This window comes from Xiphias gladius, chromosome 6 (genome assembly GCF_016859285.1).
Source record: "Xiphias gladius isolate SHS-SW01 ecotype Sanya breed wild chromosome 6, ASM1685928v1, whole genome shotgun sequence".
In the NCBI taxonomy this organism is placed as follows: domain Eukaryota; kingdom Metazoa; phylum Chordata; class Actinopteri; order Istiophoriformes; family Xiphiidae; genus Xiphias; species Xiphias gladius.
Window position 1 is genome coordinate 29849157 of NC_053405.1, and position 7251 is coordinate 29856407.

Sequence of the window (7251 nt, forward strand, 5' to 3'; positions counted from 1 at the left end):
GGATCCAATCCAAAATAGTTAATGTAGTTTATAGTACATTTTATAGCATGATAAAATAACACAGAGGCTGCTTTCAAGTTCACTCAGTGCCTCATAATAAAAAGAAATTACAACCAAGAGATCTTAGAGTTAAGAAAGAAATGTAAAGTTTCCGTGCTGTAAGTGGAACCTTCTAAAATTATAGACGCAAAAATGATGTCTATAAATCACCTAAAGGTCCACCAGGGTGTAAAAATAGCAAAACAAGACAGCAAAAGTAAAAGGTTATGTTGTGCTTTTAATAGTTTTTTTTCTTTCTTCGTGCTTCTTAAAATAGCTCAGCCTCTATCTGCTTCCTTCAGTAAAGCAGGCATGGATGGAGAGTAGGGTACAAGGGGGAGATCTGGATCGGTTTACACAACACTGACAGTGTGTATAAATGATAGCCTGCAATGACACACTAATAGCATGCGTGGCTGTACCAACTACAGTTTAGAATAAACCAGACTAAGTATATGCATGAAAGAGAGGAGGTTAAGCTTAAACTAACATTTTTTCATGTACTATAGATAATCTCTTGTAATGACAGCAATTGTAAAAAAAAAATGCATTCCCACTAGTGGCCCCTTGAGACTGAAATGTTCATCAGACCCCACAATATGGAAGCGCAAAAAAGTGTGCATGTGCTTTAAACCCATCGTCCACTTATTAGATTTCTTCTGGGGCTTTTTGCCACTTCTTTTTTTTTTGTGCGAATGTGCCAACTGTGTATGCAGCCTGTTGCTATTGCTCCTATTCGTTTTCTTATTTTTCAAAATTTTTATCTCTATTTTTTTGTCATACTTGTGTAAATTTTTACTGGTAACTTATTTAAGCTGTGCCCTCTCTAACAATGCTAGTAGAGAGAGTATTGGTATATTTTTTTCAGAGTGGAATTACTTTTTTTCATTTAGATACCTTTTTGAATGCTATCATTCAGCTACACCTATGTTGTGGAGCAACTCTACAATCGCATTACACCAGGGACCAACTTAATCGCGCTGAAGCCAACTGGCATGGTGACCAAAACAGCAGACATCCCCACAGAAATCAGGAGGAGGACACACTGAGGATGCAGAAGAGGAATGAGGAAATGAGGGAAGAGAACTGGGTCCAGACAACAGAGACTGATGGAGAAAAGGGGATATGAGCTGTATCACCCTTCTATCATCACGGGCAATGTGAGATCACTGGACAATAAGATGGATGAGCTAGTGGCTCTAGTGAGGAATCGGACGGACTTCCGTGAGTTTAGTGTTATGTGTTTCGTGTTTCTCCAGATCCCATCTCTGTCATCAACGGCTCACAGACAGTTCGGGCGACAGGAATAAATCTGAGAGCAGAACGAGAAGAGGTGGTGTGCTTTCCGCTTTTATTAAAGGAAAGTCTCTGCAGCCCAGACATTAGCTATTAGCTAACTATTAGGTGTGGGGCCATGTCCATACTACATACCCAGAGAGTTCTCACATGGTTGTTGTTTACATCACCCCCTTGCGAGACTCCAGATCCTCTGCACGCTAGTGCTTCTTCATGATCTCCAGGGACTTCAAATGGACAGGACTCTCCCCACTTTTACTCAGTTTGTGAAATGCACTACTAGAGGAGACAGGACCCTGGACCTGCTCTACGGTAACATTAAAGAGGCCTACGGCGCCATTGCCCTCCCCCCACTTGGAAGATCAGACCAGAACCTGGTCCACCTACAGCCCAAGTACAGACCACTAGACATGCTTAAACCTGCCCCCAGTAAGACTGTGAGGTGGTGGTCTAAGGAGACAGGCACCACTCTGCAAGACTGCTTTCAGTGCACTGAATGGGACGTTTTTTTCTCATGCAAAATGATGAAGACATAGATGGACTAACAGACTGTTTGACTGACTACATCAACTTCTGTGTGGATACCTCTGTCCTGGACAAAACAGTCTACTGTTTTCCCAGCAAGAAACCCTGGGTTACCATGGACATCAAAGCACTCCTGAGCGAGAAGAAGAGGGCATTCAGGTCAGCTGACAGGAGGGCAGTAAAGAGGGTCCGGAAACAGCTATCAGTGAACATCAGAGAGGGAAAGGATGCCTTTAGGAGGAAAGTGGAGCACAGGCTGCAGCAGAAGGATGCCAGGGAGGTCTGAAAAGGTATAAGGACAATCACTGGTTACAAGGCCATCATTCAGACTGTAGATGGGAACAACCACAGAGCCAATGTGCTGAACCCCTTCCTCAGTAGATTCAACATGTGGCCTTACATTGAACACTTTGATCATAAACCACCCAGCAACAACGACACTCCAATCTGCTGGCCATTTCTGCTGACCAGCTGAGGAGGGGGCTGAGTAGACTCCGTCCAGCAAAGGCTGCTGGTCCCAACAGCTTCAGCCCAAGGGTGCTCAAGGTCATACTCCAGTGCCTCTTTAACCTCAGTTTATGTCTAGAAAAGGTCACTGTGTTGTGGAAGACATCCTGCCTGGCTCCTGTGCTGAAGACCCATCCCAGTGCATCCAGCGAGTACAGGCCAGTAGTGTTAACTTAACACATCATGAGGGTTTTTGAAAGACTGGTCCTGGATTCCCTCCGGACATTGGTCAAGCCTTCATTGGACCTACTCCAGTTCGCCTACCAACTGGACGTTGGAGTGGACGATACCATCATCTAACTCTACCTCCATACCTACACTCACCTGGACAGGCCAGGGGGCACAACCAGAATCATGTTATTTGAACTCTCCGGTGGTGTGAATGGTGTTCTTTAACACCATTTAGCCTGTGCTGCCAGGGAAGAAGAGGACTGCCATGCAGGCTGATGCTCCTCTGGTGTCCTGGGTCATCGACTACCTTACCGGACGTCCTCAGCTTGTGCGCCTTGAAAACTGTGTGTCAGACACAGTGTTGAGCAGTACTTCAGTACTCCACAGGGGACCATCTGGCCCCCTTTCTCTTTACCCCTGTACACCTAGGACTTCAGGTATGACACGGAGACCTGCTACCTACAGAAGCTTTCTGAAGACTCTGCAGTTTTTTGATGCAGCGTGAGCTGATACCACCTGCAGCTCAACATCAGCAAAAAAAAGGAGCTGGTGGTAGATTTCAGGATATCCAGGATGCCTGCCAATCCTCTTTCCATTAAGGGAGAGATGGTGGAGATGGTACAGGAGTACAAATACCTGAGTGTCCACTTGGACAGCAAATTAGTCTGGAACACGAAATTAATTTACTGTTGACCTACTTTACACTTTTCATTCAGTTATGTCATCACATTATGTTAATTCACTGTTAAATTTCTATTAATCTACTTGGCATGTTTCCATTTTTGCACTTTTGTCCATATTGTAATTCTACCTCACATATTACTTTTTGCTTTTTGCACATTTGCAGTTGCACATTTTTCTATTCACTTACTTGAAATTTATTATTATCACAATTTTATAGTAGTTTTTACTTTTTTACTTATTTACTTCGTTTTTACTGAGTGGTGAGCAATTGTAACAAAGCAAAGATTCTGATTTGATTGCGACTTTCACATGAAGAAGAAAAAGCTCATGGAGAGTTCAAAATGGAAAGGGTTTTATCATCTGGCAATCATGAATATGCTCAGCAAATTTCATGGCAGTCTAACTCATTTTACTGTACATCAAAATCCTGTCATAGTTCCTTCCTGGGTAATTGTAAAGTCAAGCTGTATCAACAAGGCTGAATTACCAACTAGGCAATGTGGGCAACAGCGTCAGGTCCCCTCTTAATAATAGTTAAAAGGGGCCCAGCGACTAATTTTTGCCCTTCTCCTATCTGCTTTGTATATACAACTGCATGCATTCGAATGGCCCACTAAGCACAGTGTGGCCCAAACCTACCTCCTGAGTTGAAAGGATTTCAGTTGATAGCCTTAGGAACTCTTTGACCCTCAGCTGAGACGCCACGGTAAAAACTTACTGGGTATAAACCCTATCTCCTTTGCTTGGATTGGCAGTGTGCAACGCCATGGCCATAACTATCACTGAGGTCACAGACCTAGCATTTAACAACGAAGGCATTCTGAAACAACATTCAGAACTTTCTATTGAGAAAATAGACCATAATTGAAAATTTAACTGAATTAATCCAATTACAAATTTATTTTTAAAAAAGAGAGAAAAAAATCCCCTTCATGATCAATCTTGAACAGTTGGTGGTGATAACATGACAAGAAATGTAGCAAAGTACCAACAAAGAAGACTGCTAGCAAGCAAATACTAGAGACTGTAAGAAGCAAGCCCATAGGTCATATGTGCAAGGTCCACATTAGGGTGAGGTTGGCCTGGTGGGTTTACTCAGAGAAGGATGTTATGGGTATATGTAGGTTGGGAGCTGATTTTTTAATGAATTGCAAAGTTTCTATAGAAATTTTGATTGTTAATTCATCATTCTGCTGTTAAAACTTGTCACCTTTGGAATCAAATGTAACTGAAGGGTGAAGCTACCAACTATTGATAGCCCCCTTTCAACCCCACAGCAATACCAAAAAGATAGATGGGATAATTCTAAAGATAATATCTGTTAAAAAACAGCAAATCAGTAAACCATTGTGGCCAAAGTGTAATTGTGACCCACAAAGCCTCCAAAGTTAGTTTCATTCTCCTAAGATTGTGCGTAAACACTGGCTTCCACTCACAAATGTACTTTGGAACAAAATGCATATTATCCATGTTTATGTGTCTACAGAGACAGTCGACTGTTTGGATTTCCCAGTGTGTGAGCATGACTGGTGTGGAGCAGATGTCCAAGCAGACAGTTTTCACTGACAGGCATGTGGAAGGAGCTTATGCTTTTCTTCTTGTTCAGTCAAAAGCTACCAAGTCAGTGTACAGGTTGGAAACTCGTAAATGTGAAGAGCAGTGGTTGGTACTATACTGTCTTCACACTGTAAGCTTGAGTCTGATCCTGGCTAAAGGAGGTACTGATTAGGATATCAGTATCACAGACGGTCTGGGAGAGGTTAGCTCTGTTTACAAAAATGCCATTAGCCATCATTCCCACAACTTTGTTAATAAAAATAACGACAGAGCCACAGACATCACTACCTGCTTTCAGGTTCTATTGGAGTTCAAATAGCACACACAAGCTGATATAATGCAGCTCCAATACAGAGTGTCAGAAGCCCCTATCCTGGTTCAAGGTGTAATCTTCTCTGGGTAAGCTGCAAATAGGTATCTTCATAACCAACTCAGAAATCTCCTATTTATGTTTGTATCATTTTTTATTTTCAGAATTACCAAAAACACAATTTTACAGCAAGCCAACAGTTAACAGAAGAAGGTGCATGCTCTTCCCACTGAATTACAGCATATTAATATATATATTATATTATATTATATTATAATATATATAAGATATTTCATTCAGGTCTATCTGGGTTATGAAATATGATGTTTATTTACATGCAATTAAGCAAAAACAACTACTTGAGTACAGAGAATGAGCATGATCTTTTAGACTACTCGAGAAATGAGACAAGTACAACTGAACCATAAAGAAGTCACACAGACTGGAAAGGTTAAGGCGAGCCCGACGTCGAGATCTCTCAGAGACAGAGCTTCAGTTTGCATCCAAAACATGGCCTCAGGACAGAAAGTGAAAAGGAGAGCCTGTAGTACTGGCATAGGTTTAAATCAGAATACTTTTCCACAGCGAGGCCATGTAAGCTTACCAGTACCAATACCTGAAATTCTCAAAAGTCTCAAAGCCATAAATAATATTTATCTCACAGCTTGTCTTTGCAGGAGCTGATTTAGCCTCATTTTTCAGTCGTCCCTCGCACGTGTGTTGGATGTAACAGATACACTCCTGCCTGAATCATTACAGTTGTCCACACAGGCTGTGTACTGTCTTGCATTTAACTTGTGCTATATGCATGTATCCGTGACCCAAAACATTTTTTTATGCTCCAAGTGTCATGTTTTGCACTTTTGTGCGTGTAGAGTGATTATATATTGGGATCTGTGTGCTGCCAAAACACAGGTGACCTATACAATATTGTGGCTGAGTTGCTCACCAAGCTCGTATGCCAAAGAAGTTGTCTCTCGTCCTGCCAGCATATCCCTTAGACTTTACATTAAGGTGACGTTCTGCATATAAAAATAGCTTTTCTAGGTTCTGGATCAGATTTCCAAATGTTAAACCTTTATGATTTAAAGATTTATAATACAAAGAGTAATAATAAATATTTTGACATGTGATAGCAGTAAAAGCACAGGTGTAATTTATAACACTAGTAATGACTGCATTCCATTTGGGTTAGGTCTTGTGCATGCTTACTCACTGTCATGCCTTAATGGGTCACTTCAGCAGAACAGAGTCATTGTTAATGTTAATAGTTCCACCTGTGCTTTTCCTGCTGTGACAAGTCAAAATGTCTGCTGTGAAAAAGGTCTGTTGACCTTGTTTGTAGTAAGAGGTGTCTTGTAAACAGTTATACAGATGTCTCTTTTTTAATGGCGGTCAATGAGGAAAACGCTTTTTGGCCAACACAGAATAGAGAGACAAATTGAAACAAGAGCTTCAGAATTCTGTTCTAGAAGTAAGCAAACCTTTCAAAATTGCACAACATTTGTAATAACACAAATAACTAAAAATCCGGCCTTAGAATATGACCTTATTTAACACTATAGGTGCATTCCACCACAGGAACTTTCCTTGAGGAATAGGAACCTTTTGAGGAACTTGGTTCCTTTCCCTGCGTTTCCACTGGAGGAACCAGGGTCTAAATTTAGTTCTGGGGAGTTCAGGTTCAGGGACTTTGGTTGCAGGGCTTACTATCATTGACTGGTCAAGCACAGACACCACGGCTGCAGATGATTTAATGTGGAGACAGGCGATCTGGGGATTCAGTTTCCTTTTCTTCCCCTGCATTTCTCCTTTTTCATTCATTCATTAGATCTGACTCAAACATTGGAGTCATAAGCAGGATATACAAAGAACAGGACGACTGTTTTATTTTTACTCATGTGTTAACACTGCATTTGAAACAACCATTCTTCGTGGGAATAATTTACATGATCTACCTGGTTCTGAAGATGTGGCGGTAATGCGGTATTGCATTCATCTGGTTCCAAAGCACCAGGAATTTTGAGTGGAAACGTACCTTATATATATATATATATATACACACACAGACACACATATATAACATATATATTCCTTTTGGGTTTGTAGCAGCCTTTAAAGAACACTATTTCCTATGATCCCTAAACCAATGCTGAGTTGAT